The sequence below is a fragment of the Pinus tabuliformis genome, chromosome 5_2 (assembly GCF_031772625.1).
Source record: "Pinus tabuliformis cultivar Carrire ecotype Pingquan chromosome 5_2, CPIR1, whole genome shotgun sequence".
In the NCBI taxonomy this organism is placed as follows: Eukaryota; Viridiplantae; Streptophyta; class Pinopsida; order Pinales; family Pinaceae; genus Pinus; species Pinus tabuliformis.
Genome location: NC_142306.1, coordinates 171,476,449 through 171,490,985, shown reverse-complemented (window position 1 = coordinate 171,490,985; position 14,537 = coordinate 171,476,449).

Sequence of the window (14,537 nt, the reverse complement as noted above, 5' to 3'; positions counted from 1 at the left end):
ATTTTTCATATATATATATATATATATATATATATATATTCATTTTTAATTCCTATTTAAATTAATGAATGTATTAGTTCATATTAATTTTGAAAAATAAACATAAATAATCCATAAAATAACAATTGTACAGCATACACATCTACATATAGTTAAATACTGGCTTTGAATGTACATCTATTTAAATATGTTTACATTTGAATAAAGGCAACACAGAGTAGGTTGAATCACCTATTTAAATGTTGACATTTGAATAAAGGCAACACGGAGTGGGTTGAATCCAAGTATCTAGTTAAATATTGAAATTTGAGTGTATATCTATTTAAATATTGACATTTAAATAAAGGCAACATAGAGTTGGTTAAATCGAAGTAGATGGTTGTAACAAAATCATTGGTAAGTTGTTTGTAAAAGGTTTTTTAGGTTTTTTTTATAAACTATTTGAACTTCAATAATTGACTTTACAATAAAATAATGAGATTGTATATCAAGTCATCAGCCATCTCCATCTTACTGTGAAGAAAATATATATATTGGTGTACTTTTCTTTTTGCATTTTCCTTGATAGAATTATTTATCAACAAACAGAACTGAAACATCATGATGTTGTCATTTACTTTTAACGATAATTTGAATAAATTAAGTGCAGCAATTAGTTATTGGTAGTTGAACTTAAATCAACAGCTATATATATACATATGAAACATCATGATGTTGTCATTTACTTTTAACGATAATTTGAATAAATTAAGTGCAGCATATATAAATTAGTTATGGGTAGTTGAACTTAAATCAACAGCTATATCAGTTATTGGTAAAGCATAAAACAAGCTTATTTACTTCCAAATCGATGAATTTTAAAAAAATTATATATATATATATATATATAAAAGTCATTGGTCTGGTAGATAGAATTCCAATCTATAAAGTTAAAAAAAATAGAGATTTTTAATAAATTAAATAAAAATTAATTATAGTTTTTATTAACCATGTTTTTGATGAATTAAATAAAAAATAATTATAATTTTTTTTAATACGTACATATCTATATAGATGTGCTTGTCATTTTCTTTCATAGAACACTCTTGATAATTTAAAAGATGAAGAATGCATGCCTCGTTTTCTTGATAATTTAAAAGATGAAGAATGCATGCCTCGTTTTCTAGGGTTTTGTTTACACTATCATTTTCTTAAGCCATGCATTTTGATTTTTCATTTTAAATGTATTTATATATATAGTTTGGTAACAAATTTATATATTTATTAATATTATTAATAATAACTTTGTTGATAGTTAAATTAAATGTGAAGAACTTTGGAAAAGAAGTATATGAGGTTTGAAAAAAACCACTTTCTCATATCTCATTGAACTATAGTTAAGAGAGATAGTTAGGGGCAAATTACATGACACATGTTAAGATAAGTGGTTATGCATATTTGTTTTTAAGAAGGGATCATTCATGATTTTGAATTTTTTAATATTTGTATTCATATTCCACAGAGTGGTGATGTGGGTTTATAGAGTGAATCATTCAAGTTTTTTATCTAGTTCTTACTATTGCACAATGCATATGGAGCATGGGTGCATGGTGAATGTGGCCTCAAGGGACAAAGCTTCTTCTTTATGGCCCTTATAGAGTGGGGTGAGGTGGTTTCCACTAAGTTGATGCATGAGAGAACTTGCTTTTAAGCTTGGGTCAAGTCTCATTATCTCATGCCTTGATTTATTATCAGTGATCACTTTTTTCTAGTTTAAGAAGTAAGGTTTATAAGGGTTGGATTATAAAAACAATGACATGTCACAACTTTTTTTTGTTGTTTCTTCTCATGTGAGTCTTTAAATTTACATCATACTCGAAGGAGGAATGAGTGTCTTGTAGTCATTTCACATTTGAATAATAAAATTATTAATTAGAGTGAAATTTAGAAATATATATATATATATATATATATATATATATATATATATATATATTTATTTATTTATTTATTTAGAAATTATGATTTGATAGAGAAAACAAATTAAGGTGCTTAAAGCTTAATGTGACATTACCATATATTTGGGTCTTTGTAGGTGCTCTCAATGTCTTATTTGAAGATGTTATCATTGTGCTCGCACTGTAGCTAGAGATAAGGAAATTGTTCAAAAAGCTCAAGGAAATTAGGAAATGGAAAATCTTGAGTAAGAGCACCAATTACAAATAGCCATCAAGCATGTAGTCCTCAATGGCCACTTCTTTCTTTAATCCCAATTTTTTAAATGTTATGTAAAGTAATTATAATACTAGGTTGGTTTCTTAGGATATACACTAGCAAGTTTCTATGTTGTATTTTTAAGGACATAAGAATAAGCCATATTATAGAAAACAATTCTCATAGTTTGAAACATCTTTAAAAAAAATGATTTCTAGTAAACCCATATTCATTGTATTATTTTGACGTAACAAATTTTCAATACAAATTTTAACCAACTAATTTAACCCACAAAAAATTAATGAGATACATCGTAAACCATCACTTCACTTAATAACATGGAAAGATTCTACCAACCATATTTAAACCACTTCATGAATGCTTTTACAAAACATAGAAAAATGCATTTATTAAATACTATAATAATTCTCTCTCTAGAGAGAGAGAGAGAGATTTAACAAATTAATACAGACCTCTTTATGAATGCTCTTAGAAAACATATAAAATATGCATTAATAAAATACAATAATCATTCTCTCGTGTGAGAGAGAGATAAAGAGATAGAGAGATAGAGAGATAGAGAATATTTAATTATATCAAGGTCTCTAAACATTAAATTGATTTAACTTTTTGAAAAAGAGAAACATGACACCACTTCAAGATGCCACTTATGTTGGCATTATGGCTAATGTGTTGTCCTTGTTGGAAATCTACTTGATAAAGATGTCAACATTATGGTAACAGGTTGATTATGCAGGTTGGTACAGATGTGACAAGTGATATGGTCAAATGAATGTCAATTTAGAGACAGATGAATGATAAAGTGAAGTTTGGGAAAGTATATGCGGGTCCTACGAAACAAAGTCGCGTACATACGTGGGTATTGTGTATAAAATTAGCATACAGAATCTGCACCATTGTAAATTGAATACTAGGGGTCTTTTCCATGGTATTGGCCCATAGTAATGAGTGCGACAATGGTTATTTGATCCTGTCAAAGAATACTAACCACATTACTAAAGGATTGACCTAAGGTATTTGCTAAAGCTAAAGCTATATAAGGAGATGGAGATCAAAAGTGTTAGGTGTGCAAGTGATGGATTCTTTATGAATGATTTGATCTAAAATAGGTGTGCACCAAGGAGCAAGGAGAAGACGTAGATTTGAAAGATCTAAAGTATGGTGACATATGTGTTTGTTTGATGTACTTATTGAAAATGTCCAACATTGATAGATTTGTGGTTTTAATGATGCTATGATCTGAATAAAGTATTCTAAAAATATGAAATTCTTGTAGTAAAGATTGTAAAGCGAAAAATTGCATTTGCAGCAAAATTTTTCGGATCTATACGCAGGTTTGTCTCAAGTGAGTCTCATACATACGCATACCTACTTTTGGGTAGTCGCATATATATTCTACGAAGTGTTTTTCAGTTTGTGCATATCTATACGTGAGTTTTGAGAATGGTAAGCACGTACATACACTAATATGTTTTGTGCAAGTCACGTACATATGCTAGGGTTTTGCAGTATGGTTTATTGATGACATTTTATCAGTTATGTTTTGATTGTTGTTGTCTAACGATGATGTCTCGATCATGATAATATGTGTCTAATAGTGTTGATTGGGATGAATAATACTTGGTATATTGATCAGTGATGATTCTGCATTATGATTGGGTTTTGAGTAAGTTAACATTTATGTATCTATTGTGATTCAATATTTAGTGATTGACCTAGTGTTTCAGTTTGAAAAAAAATCTCAGTAGTCAATTATTTGATATTTTTACACAAATATTCTTCAAGGGAAGCATGTACATAAATGGGTATGATTAGAACAATAGTGTATACATTTTGATGTGTGTTTGACCATGGTTTGTGGTGACAACACTGCGTCGTTGTGTTGATGAATATTGCATAATTTGGTTGTTGTGCATTGGTATGATCTGATAGTTTATATCTAATATGGAATAGTTGCAATGGATAAGATTCAATTATTAGTTTGATGATGCTATAGTGATTGGATGATTTGATTGAGTATTTGACCTCATTGGTATTACTTGGTTTGGGCTTAATGATGAAAGTGGGTCTAGTCTGAAAATATGATGAAAGGTGGCCTACAGGTTTCATGTTTTGAGTCCACAAGAGGTGCTAAGGGTTGGAGCCTTCAGTGAGGAATTCAAAGCTTCATTTCAGTAGTAGCTGTTGAATTTGTGCAGGGGGTAGGAGTTCCCTTCCGGTTGTTGTCGGTAAACACGATTAGGGGGTTGGAGTTGCCTTCTAGTGGGCGTTGGAGAACAAGAGAAGGTTGTATCCTTCTGCAAGTGGGTGCCTGCATAATGGTATGAGATTGCGCTCGTACAAGATTATAATATGTTTTACTTTATAATAAAAGAATAATACAAAGACAATGACATTGGTGGTTATCTCCCACATTGGGCTTCCACCTAAAATCCTAGTGTTCATGTGTGTTAATATGTTTCTTGTGTGTTGATGATCTACCTGCTTCTTGTTTCTCATGGTTATTATTTAATTAATTAATAATGAAGTAATGATGCACTGGTTAAAGATGAACAAATGATGAAATATATGAAAAGTTAGTTAACTAGATATATGTTGTTTGCCTTTACTAAAGTCACGTACATATGTTCGTTGCATGAATGACAATAGCATTCATAAATTAGAAATTGAAAAGTTTAAGTGCGTTGAAAAATACTGATTCAACCCCCCCCCCGCCCAGTATTTTTCCCAACAATTTGTATCAGAGCAAGTCACTTCAGTTGAAGCTTAACTGCTTGAAGTGGATCAAGGACGATGGGAAAGAAGCAAAATAAGAATGCATCTCAAAGGAAGAAGTCAATTCAGGAGAACAATGACAATGATGCATGTGATGTTATAGCAATATTTGCATTTATGGGTCAAGAACAATCTACAACAGAAGAACAAAGCAAGCCAGAAACCATGGACAATAAAGGTATGTTTATGTTAAGTGATGATAACTATCAGGAATGGAAAGAAAAGATGAAGTCTCAATTAATAAATCTAGGATATGATGTCTGGAATTTAGTATGTAATGGTTGCACTAAAACTCCTCCATCAAGTGAAGAATTACAAAAGAATAATGTTGCATTAAATGAAATCATTGGTAACATACTTGATTCAACATTAGGAGAGGTTATGCACTATGAAACTGCAAAGGAAGTATGGGATAATTTGTAGGTCATTCATGAAGGTAAATCAAAGGAAGATTGTTCATCAAGAGAACCATCAGGTAATCTTATTTCTAAAGATATTTCAAAGGATGAGTATGATAAAACAACCTTTGTTATATCATATGGAGTTACTGATTCAGAAGAAGACAGGTTAGAGGAAGTTCTTAATCTTAGAATAAAACTTGATTTTTCTTTAAAAAGGATTAACAATCTTAAGGATAAGTTGCAGGCATGGGATGACAAGGATCATGTTAAATCAATAAATTCTTTAGTATATCTAAACAATATTGTGAAGGACTTGAAGTTGACATTGACTCTGTAGGAGCAGACCTTGAAAAGTCAAACATGTGGAATGAAGAGATAATACAAGTATTTGAAGAACAAGAGAATGGGCTGAAGGAAGATATTATCAAATTAAAGAAGCAATTAGAAGAAGGAATGAGGAAGAAGTATCGGGAAAAGGAAGAACAATACTAAAGAATAGAGGTTGAGGTAAACATTTTAAAAGGAAAATTAGAAGAGAATGATAAACACTTGATATTTCAAGATATTACTAAGATTTTGGATAACATTCTTAGTAGTCAAAGGTCCCCTTCCATTAAATCTTGTCTTGGTTTTCATGAAACTGTAAAAGGAGAATCTAGTTCACAAGCTTGTGCAAGGATCTTGAAGGATAACAATACAAAATCTAAAATTCCTGTCAAGAAGATAAGAAGTCAACTAGATCAACATCCGAGAAAGATGAATTTTTAAAATAAATCATTTTATTCTAATAATAGAAACATTAATCAATTCTCTCCTCTGATTAATAATGTTGAATTCTTTATATTTCATAATTATGGACATGTTGCAACCAATTGCAGAAGAAGATTGTTTCGATCTCAAGCAAATAACCACTTCACAGGAAGGTCATCAACTCCCAGGTACTCATGTTTCTTTAAGGGATATTACTTTTCTTACAACATATTTGGTCACAAAGCTATTGATTGCAATAAGAGGAATATGAAATAGAAATATTATAATTCCTTTGCTCCCTTCTCTGGTCATATAAGATGTTATACTTGTAACAAGTTTGGGCATGTAGCAAAAAAATGCAGGAACAATTCAATGGACCTCCACAGACAACATGGCGAGAAATCAGATAAGAATATTGTCTCCAAAAGGCCTGAAAAAGATGTATCCACCAACACTTCTCATAATAAACAGAAAGAAGAAGAACAAACAAGGTGTGGTCTTTCTCTTTCTTCATTTGAAGATGAAGAAGAATGGTACATAGATATAGGAATATTTCATTTCATGATTGGAGATAAGGAAAAGTTTTATATTCTTAAGAAAAACAAAGATGGTAAGGTGATTCTTGGAAATAGTGCTCTAACAAAAGTTATGGGAAAAGGTAGAATCAAACTTGAGAAGTATGCAAAAGCAGTTGATGCATTATTAGTTCAAGGGCTAAATAAGAATATTCTAAGTGTAGGACAAATGGATGACAAAGAACGTATAATTATATTTACATCAACTAAATGCAAAGTTATAGATGAAGAAACTAGAAAGGTTATAGCAAGAGGATACAAGAATCCATAAAAATGATATGTGTTAGAAAATAAGAATTCAAGAAGAAATAAGAGGCATAGTTCCTTTTCTTCTTCAGATTCTAAATAAAAGAAGATAGTTCCCATTGCAATATATTTTTATTTAAATCATACTTCTAACAGTGCCTGCAAAAGTGATGAAGTGCGGGTGATGATTATCAAAATTAGTAGTATACGATCTCAGGGGGAGCTATGCATGAATATCTTGGTCATAGTTCTCTAGTTTGGTTTGATATTCTTTGGTGATGCTTATACTGCTAACATTTCATTGATGAAGTAACAATGAACATGAACATGTATGGTATGTTGAAGGGGAGATGTTGTCATAAAAATTTCAACATTTTACTTTCAGTACCCTGATATTATGAAGGACAGTCGTGTATATATGTGAGTTTTACTATAGACAATCAGGTATGTTTCTCTGAGATAAAGAAACATTGGGGCAGAATCAAGGAGAGTTTCTAATATGCTTTAATCATTTATTATTTGGCTCTGACATTGGTTGGTTACAGTCTGTTGATGATGCTCATATGTTACTTAGAAATTATGATGGTTCATGAGTTTCTACAATGTGGCATTGCTGCTTTGGTTCTTTTTATGGATGTGTTGATTGATGAGTTGGATAGGATCAAATTTGATAATGATAAGTTGGCACAATTTCAGGGCAAGCATAGGCTTTGCTTCTAATAGTGCATTGTTGGCATTATGGTTTCTTAAGCATTTCTTGTTGCATGTTGGTTTATGATGAGTTTATATGATTTTGTGATGTATGGTTGTTGATGTTGAAGACACATATGTTGTTGTTATTCTGTCATTAGTGATGATAAAGTCTTGGGTCATGACTATATATTACTTAATTTGCACTTAGTGAAGTTGATCCTACGTAATACACTTAATGAAGAGGATGTGCATGCTATGGTCGTTATTGACATTGGTTGATGATGATGTGTTTATGATTCACTCATTCTCGTTGACATTTATATATTATTGTCATTATGTCTTCAAGAATGCATAGGTTTCATATCATAAAGTTGTGGACAATGCCTATATGTTGCTTGAGCTACATGAGAAAAGTTGTTATGACATTGTTTCACGGTGCTATGTGATATTCTTGGTTCTCACATATGTTTTTGATGCATGAAAAGATATGGTTGTGCTACAAGAAATTAATGTCTTTGTGGCTCTTCCTACAAATGGAAAGATCATGTTGACATTGATGATATGAGTTCAAGGGGATCATTTACAGCACTATCTTATGCTTCTATTACAGTTGCTTGGTGATGCTTGAAAACATTGCATATTTGGTCAACTGTTGATGTTGTTGAAGATTGATGCTACATTTCCCTACCTTACTTCATGATGATGATGAGGATGTCTATGTTGTTGTGATCAGATGTTCATGTTGCAGGTTCCTATATGGTGTATGATGGTTGTTGATGACTATCATGGTCTTTCTACCTCATGAGCAAGGTTCTTGGTTTTGGTTATAAATATCATATATGTCTCTTGATGTAATGGTCATGTGAAGACCCATGTTGTAAATCGTTGTAAAATTTATTCATGTATGGTCTATTGGGGTCAATTCATTTATGTATGTAATCCCATTATTTTGGGAAATTGATGTAATGGTGAGTCGGATATGTAACCCCATTGTGTTGGGTGATTGATGTAATCATGAGTCATTGGTGATAGGAAAGGTCATACTTGTCATAAAATATTGTGCTTTTATTATATATCTTTAGAGGTTCTAAAATATACTCAGGGGGAGAATGGTTAGTATGTAGCTTTCAGCAGAACAGGCCTACAACAGGGTAGAGAAGCCTTTATTCAGTAGTGGTCAGCCATTTTCCCTTGATGTCAAAGGGGGAGAGAAGCTTGGTGTTTGGAGAAGAATTATTGGAGAATTTCGGTGAGGAGCCTTTGTATTTGTAGGTGATTACAGGTGGTGATCAAACATCAAAGTGGTTTCCATCGAGTCCAAAGGGGGAGATTGTTGGCATTATGGATAATGTGTTGTCCTTAATGGAAACCTACTTGATAAAGATGTCAACATTATGGTAACAGGATTATTATGCACGCTGGTACAGATGTGATAGGTGATATGGTCAAAGGAATGTCAGTTCAAAGACAGATGAATGATAAAGTGGAGTTTGGGAAAGTATATGTGTATCCTACGAAACAAGGTCAGGTACATACACATGTATTATGCAGAAAAGTAGCATACAAAATCTGCACCATTGTAACTTGAATACCTGGGGTCTTTACCATGGAATCGGCCCATAGTAATGAGTGCAAGAATGATTATTGGATCTCGTCAAAGAATACTAATGGCATTACTAAAGGATTTTCCTAAGGTATTAGCTAAGGCTAAAGTTATATAGGGAGATGGAGATCAAAAGTGTTAGTTGTGCAAGTGATGGATTATTTATGGATGATTTGATCTGAAACAGGTGTGCACCAAGGAGAAAGGAGAAGACTCATATATGAAAGATCTGAAGTATGGTGGCATATGTGTTTGTTTGATGTACTTATTCAAAAAGCCTAAAAATGATAGATTTGTGGTTGTAATGATGTTGTGATCTGAATAAAGTATTATAAAAGTATGAAATTATTGTAGTAAGATTGCAGAGAGTAAAATTGTGTTTGCAATGAAAGTTTTCATATATATACGTAGGTTTGTCTCAGGTGAGTCGCATACATACGCGAACCTGCTTCTTGGTAGTCATATATATATTATGTGAAGTGTTTTTCGGTTTGTGCAGATATGTACATGGGTGTTGAGAATAGTAAGTGTGTACATATGTTTATATGTTTTGTGGAAGTTGTGTACATATTCTAGGGTTTTGCAGCATGGCTTCTTGATGGAATTTGATTAGTTATGTTCTGATTGCTGATGTATGTCGATGATGTCTCTATCGCGATAATCTGTGTTTAAGAGTGTTGAATGGGTTGAATAAGACTTGATTTATTGATCAATGATGGTGTTGCATTATGATTGGGTTTTCAGTAAGTTAGCATTGATGTATCTGTTGTGATTCAATATTTAGTGACTGGCCCAATAATTTAGTTTGAAAAAAACATCAATAGTCAGTGATTTGAGATCTGTACATAGATCTTATTTAGGGGAAGCACGTACATATGCAGGTATTATTTAGAATAGTAGTGTATACATTCTTATGTGTGTTTGACCAGGGTTTTCAGTGACAACGTGGTGTTGATGTGCTGATGAACAATGCATAATTTGGTTGTTGTGCATTGGTATGATCTGATGGTTTGTATTTGATATGTAATAGTTGTAATGGATAAGATTTAGTGATTGGTTTGTTGATGCGATAGTGATTGGATGATTTGATTTAGTACTTGGTCTCAATTTTATTTCTTGGTTTGGGCTTGATGATGGAAGTGGGTCCAATCTAAAAATATGATGAAAGGTGGCCTACAGGTTTGATGTTTTAACTCAGGTGGATCCAGTACGAAACATTACGAAACGTGGTCCACAAGAGGTGGTGAGAGTTGGAGCCTTCAGTGAGGAAGTCAAAGATTCTTTCTATTAGTAGTTGGTGAATTTGTGCAAGGGGTAGGATCTCCCTTCTAGTAGTAGTCGATAAACGAGATTAGGGGGTTGGAGCTCCCTTCTAGTGGGTGCTGGAGAACGAGAGAAGGTTGTAGCCTTCTACAGATGGGTGCCTACGTGCTAGTATGGGTCTGCACCAATACAAGGTTATAATATGTTTTCCTTTATAATAAAAGAAGAAGACAAAGACAACAACAGAGGTGGTTTTCTCCCACATTGGGTTTCCACCTAAAATCCTAGTGTTCATGTGTGTTGATATGTTTCTTGTGTTTTGATGATTTATCTACTTCTTACTACTCATAGTTATTGTTTAGTTAATGAATAATGAAGTAATGATGCACTGGTTAAAGATGAACAAATGATGAAATATGTGAAAAGTTAGTTAATTGGATATATGTTGTTTTCCTTTACTAAATTCGCATACATACATTGGTTGCATGAATGACAGTAGCATACATAAATAAAAAAACTGAAAAGTTGAAGTGTGTTGAAAAATACCAATTCGCCTCCCCCCCAAGTATTTTTCCGAGCAACTTCATTGTAACGAACACCTATAATTAACGTTGTCAATACATGGCTTTAAATTTTGTATATTAGCATAAGCATAATTATTTTAAATACTCTTCTATCTCATATACACCCACAAAGTTGTCAAACTTATATATTAGTTGGAAACTTAGACAAATGAGTGAAGGACTCCTTTTCTGTTTTGCAAACCTAAAATGGCCATCCACTGAGTGAAATTTTGAAAGCCATGGACTTGAGTAGAGAGGCACTGAGAAACTCATGGTTGAGTGAAGGGACCTACCCATATTGTGAAAGTTCCATTGTGACTACATTGGGAATGAGATCATGCCTTGCACCTATAGGCTAAAAGACTTCAAACTAACCTCTAATTGGGATGAAAGAGAGCGGCCTTCATCCTTACGCCACTATTAGCCTAGGAGATGTTGCCCTCGGGGTGCTTGCAATGTATGGTATATGGGAAATCATGTATAACAATTAGGAATAAACTTTGGGATTGATGTGATCTTAAAGGAAAATGATGAGCTAGCTTAATGAAGGAGACTAGCTTTAGAACTCCACCTGTGAAAATCCAAAAAAATGCTTATTCTTAGAAAAATATATTGATACACCTATTTGTTGACAAGTGTTATAAGAATTTCAAAGGTTTGAAAGTGACCAAAGTGTGAAGAAAAATCCATTTCCGAAGAAATGTAAATGAAAAAGAACATGAAGAATGATGTTGGTATGAAGGAGCATAGATGTTAGTGCATTTAAAGTTAGTAGTCCATAGATTGTTGCAATGAACAAAAATCACTTGAAATAGTGAAATGCTACTGAAAATGGTGTGAACATTGAGGACAATGTTCCTTATGGGGGATGGGATTGTAACATCCCCAACACTTAATATCGTTGATATTGTAATTGTACTTAATTATTTTATTGATCTCTAGATGGGCATGCAAATGTAAGTGGGAAAAATAGTTGAAGTAATTGCAATTATAATTTAGCTACCAACTGATGAAGTGGTGAATCCTTGATATGATGTAGACCATGTGAATCTATAAGGTGAGGGAAGCTAGCAAAAGGGAATTAGAGGTTAATGGTCTCTAATGGATTATTGGCTAAGCCAAATGCAAGAAGGATCAATATTGTCAACCATTTGATGAAAATATTTAATGGGTAGGTACAATGATAAGTGCTAGTAGTTATAGGAAGAGTGGGCAGTAGTACCAATACTACTAAAGAGGTATGGAAAATATACGACTAGAAGACTTCACCAAAAGTTCTAATTTGACTAAGAGTGTACTAAATCAACATGTAATCCCATTAAGGGAAGTAACCAAACGAAGTCGACCATGGAAGATAAAAAGAAAAAAAAAAGAATTAATGAGTTCTAGAGGAGGCACAAGTGCGAGGAAGAGAAGAATGCAAGAGGAGGAGAGTATAGTGCAAGTGTGCAAAGAAAACCATAGATGAGAGGAGGGATCTCATGTGAAGGAGAAGGGAATGATGTGCATGATCAGGTTCACTTGATTTGGGTGAATAAGGTTAGGAGGTGAGTCTTAGCCTGACCTAGAGGATGAAATGGCATTATGCACAAAGACCATGGGCATAGGCATCAAGGGAATCATGACTAAGTGAATGGGTCATTTTGTGTTGTTTTGGGCTTGTAATGCCCATATTTTGAGTGAAATATTGGAAGCCATGCAATTAAGCACCCAAGAGAGGCACTAAGGAGCTCTCTTGGGTTGTTCAGGTTCCATTGTGACCACATGGGAATGAGATCAGACCCTGGCTCTATAGGCTAAAAGTCTCCAAACTAAACTCTAATTGGGATGATGATGGATGGCCTTCATCCTTACACCATTAGTATCCTAGTAAATGTTTCCCCTAGGGTGCTTTTTGTGTAAAGTAGCTAAGAAATGACCCACAATAGTTGGGAAAAAGCTCTAGGTTTGTTGTGATCTTAAAGGAAAATGATAACTTGGCTTAATGAAGGAAATTGGATTCAAAACTCCACTTTTAAATTTGTGAGAAATTTCCTTGTGGCTTCTTGGTTTGACTCAAGGGCGACTAGCTGCAAGAAATATTATAATACATATGGGCCTATGGTTGGGTGGAATATGGCTCACCCTTCATCAATTTTGTTAGACTAGGTTAGTTTGTCAGTCGAAAGGCACTTCAAGTTAAATTTTTGTTGTTTTAAAGGAGTTCAAAATCATAAATTTGCTCGTTGTAATGATTTGACCTGTCACTACTCAAAGTAGTCGCCATTAGTCAGGTCATCACTTTGGTCATCAAGGTCATTCATTGGGAAGGGGTGTCTATTGTATGGGAAAGTTTTGTAACAAATTGTTGAGTCTGGGTATTAGGTAATGATAGGTTGGTAAATATGGTCAAAGTGTCTGTTGTTGAAGGAAGGATCTTGAAAAGATCCTAATCATTAATATTTTGATCTATGCCCTTGCTAGACATTATATGAATCCCTCTACCTATCTCTTTTTTCCCTCATTACATTATTTTCCCCCTCATTCCCTAATGTTTACATTGTTCCTGTCGATAATTTTAGACCTAAACCCTCATCCTTATTTTGACCTAACTACATATCCCTAGGCCTAAAATACCCCTTCCCTAAGCATCATTACACACCCGAAAAACTTTGGTTACTGAATTTATCATATATAAATCCTCTGCCACCCTACAACACTTAACCAACACTATCTCAAGCATGTGAATTTCACAAGGAATGCGGGTTATATGTCAAACTTGTTACAGCAGCAGAATAATTTGAAATCAATGTAAAGGCCATCAATTGCCTGTATGATTGATCGCATGGGATGGAATCATCCCTCATGCAGAGAATGAGATGAGTGGTCCTATTCCAAAGGAAATAGTACAAAGAATTTCAAAAAACATAGAGAAGCTCAGAAGTCGTAGGGAAGTTTACATGTTGCAGAACAGTTTAAGCATGGCACTACATTTTTATACACAGAGAGGGGTTGCATCTCATGCTAGCCTTCAACACATAGTTTGAATGCATAGATTGGAGAGTAGGAAGTCAGTCACCTTTCCTGAAATTCTCATTGCTATTTATCCTGGTTACTGTGTCAAAATTGTGTCTGACCCTGTTAAAAAAAACTTGTGCTGCGTGGAGTTTGAAATCAAGTGATGTTATATGTGTTAACATATAGTTGTTCATACAAGTGTTGGGTTGAAATCATAAGTTGCATGAGAATCATAATAGATAGTCATGCTCAATTTGATGGCCCTACATTTGTTGATTAAACATATAGTAAAGACCATAATGTGAAAAAGAACCAATACAAATAGAATAAGATATTTTTGGATTCACCATTATCATACTACACCAATGGCTCTCATCATCATCCCTTTTGATATAGGATTATTGTTGCAATCTTAGAGGCCTATAATTGCATGTTGTTAATCTTAGAAACATGTTCT